The sequence below is a fragment of the Poecilia latipinna genome, unplaced genomic scaffold, assembly GCF_001443285.1.
Source record: "Poecilia latipinna isolate Pla-1442-1.1 unplaced genomic scaffold, P_latipinna-1.0 Scaffold1859, whole genome shotgun sequence".
Taxonomy (NCBI): Eukaryota; Metazoa; Chordata; class Actinopteri; order Cyprinodontiformes; family Poeciliidae; genus Poecilia; species Poecilia latipinna.
In genome coordinates this window covers 31,143-33,350 of record NW_015114475.1, presented here as the reverse complement: position 1 = coordinate 33,350, position 2,208 = coordinate 31,143, and the positions used below count along the sequence as shown (strand labels likewise).

The 2,208-nt window shown below is 45.6% G+C and overlaps 1 protein-coding gene and 1 long non-coding RNA gene across 5 annotated transcripts in view; one reads left to right on the top strand and one right to left on the bottom strand.

The window, feature by feature from the left end:
* The window catches only part of LOC106934788 (MAM domain-containing glycosylphosphatidylinositol anchor protein 2-like), a 77,147-nt gene that overhangs the window by 51,125 nt on the left and 23,814 nt on the right, over nucleotides 1-2,208 (bottom strand). The gene's annotated exons all lie outside the window — the stretch shown is intronic.
* On the top strand, nucleotides 12-286 carry LOC106934789 (uncharacterized). The gene is made up of 2 exons (XR_001421766.1): nucleotides 12-118; nucleotides 190-286. It is a non-coding gene; the product is annotated as an uncharacterized LOC106934789 (long non-coding RNA).

The window sequence follows — 2,208 nt, the reverse complement described above, 5'->3', positions numbered from 1 at the left end:
GATTCCTCCACAACCACCACCCTGCTGCTGCCTGTCCACCCTCAGTTGCCTGCTGGAACTCCTCCACCTCACTGCCCCAACTGCTGTACCCTCCTCTGCTCATCTGAACCCTCAAACCGTAAGCCATCACCAGGTTACACCATCATTCCCGTCATTATTCCTCTGTCTAACCGCTTACCCATTTCTCAGTTCCTCCTCTGGCCCGGTTCCTCCCTGCTGCCGCTGATCTACACCTCTCCATCCTCCCTCCATTTACACCTTATTGTTTAATAAATCTGTTAAACTGCATTTGGTGTCCGTAGTTGTTGCTTGCCTTAGAGTCCTGGTACCTCACATTATGACACTGTCTATGTAAAGCCCCCCCGGAAAATGTCACAGTTCAACGAATCTATATCTAGGGGTGTGAGAATCCTTGTTAAATGACGTTTAACTAAAGTCCTATGGGGTTTAGAGTCCCAGTTGACGGCGTTTCAACTAAAAAACTAGAGGTTGGAGTCCTTGTCAAATGGTGTTTTTGACTTAAGTCCCAGAGGGTTAGAGCCCCAGTTAAACAACATTTAACTGAAGTCCTAAAAGGGGTTTTAATGTTTTTATCTTTTTTAATCTTTTTCAAAATGTCTTTCTCTTTCAATGTCACATGCTGTTTTTATTTTAATTATGTAAAGCACTTTGTGTTGTGTTCTGTGTTTTCTGTGTAGTTATTTTTGAGGTTTTCTGTGTTTAGTCCTGTCCCAGTTCTGTCTTCCCCGTTGATTGCTTCCCAGGTGTGTCTCATTCCTTGATTACCCTCCCTGTGTATTTAGTTTCACCTGTTGTCTGTGTTCTTTGTCAGGTCCTTGTCTACCACTGTCTAAGTTTGTTATTTGCTGCCACGCCTGTTGTTCTGAATGCTCTCCAGTGGAACTGCTAAGTCCTGGTTAGCCTAGCTCACGTTTCCCAGTCTTTGTCAGTGCTACCGGTATTAGCTGTTTGCTACTCTGCCGTGCTGCCTGTTTTCCGGACTGTGAGCCTTTCAAAAAATTCATCACTTTCATCTTACATCCTGGGTCTCAGCGTCCTCATCCTCACCATCAACTCCACATTACGACACTTTGAAATGCCTTGCTGCTGAAATGTGCTATACACATAAAATTTGATTGATTAATTGAACATCACCTTCAGATCAGGGGACGCACAGGCCTACAGTACAGCCAGAGGCGAGCTGAAGAAGGGCATCAAGGACAACGAGGAGGCTGCTTACAGGGAGGAGGTGGATCATCTTGCTGAGTGGTGCAACATCAGTAACCTTTTACTCAACACTGAGAAACCCAAGTAGCTCATTGTGGACTTCAGGAAGGATGGTGACCCACACCCACCCATTTACATCAAAGGGACAGCAGTGGAGCATGTGAATAGCTTTAAGTTCTTGGGAGTTCACATCTCCATGGATCTCCACTGGACAACCAGCTGCTCCAAGGTGGTCAAGAAGGCTTACCAACGCCTCTTCTTCCTGAGGACTCTGAAGAAGAGCCACCTTTCACAAGTCATAATGGTGAATTTCTATCGTTGCACCATAGAGAGCATCCTTACCACCTGCATCACAGTCTGGTACGGGAACTGCTCTGCTTCAGACCGGAAGGCATTGCAAAGGGTGGTGAAAGCTGCCCAGCGCATAGCAGGACCACCACTCCCTGCCATAGAGGACATCTATGGGAAACGTTGTCTCAATAGGGCTGGGAAAATCATCAAGGACTCCTGTCACCCAGCATGCGAACTTTTCACCCTTCTACCTTCTGGGAGGCGCGACAGGAGCCTCAGGACTAGAACCACCAGGTACCGGAACAGCTTTTTCCCAACAGCTATTAGACTCCTGAACTCTGCCTCCTGACTCCCATAAGTAATCATGGACTGAAGACATACACATGTACAGATACACACAACACATATACACATGCACCATGAACAATTATAGATTGCATACTACATACACATTCTAGCAACCATCCATAACCTGTGCATATATACCATATGTATACTTCTGCTTACTGCTTATACATTCACCACAATCATAGTTTGTAGGTATTTAGTCTGAACATTAGCACTAATACTGTATATTATAATAATACTGTATAATGTGTGTACTAGAGATGTGCCGATCAGGTTTTTTCCTCCCGATACCGATCACCCATGAGGGCCGATCACCGATACCGATCACCGATACCGATCACC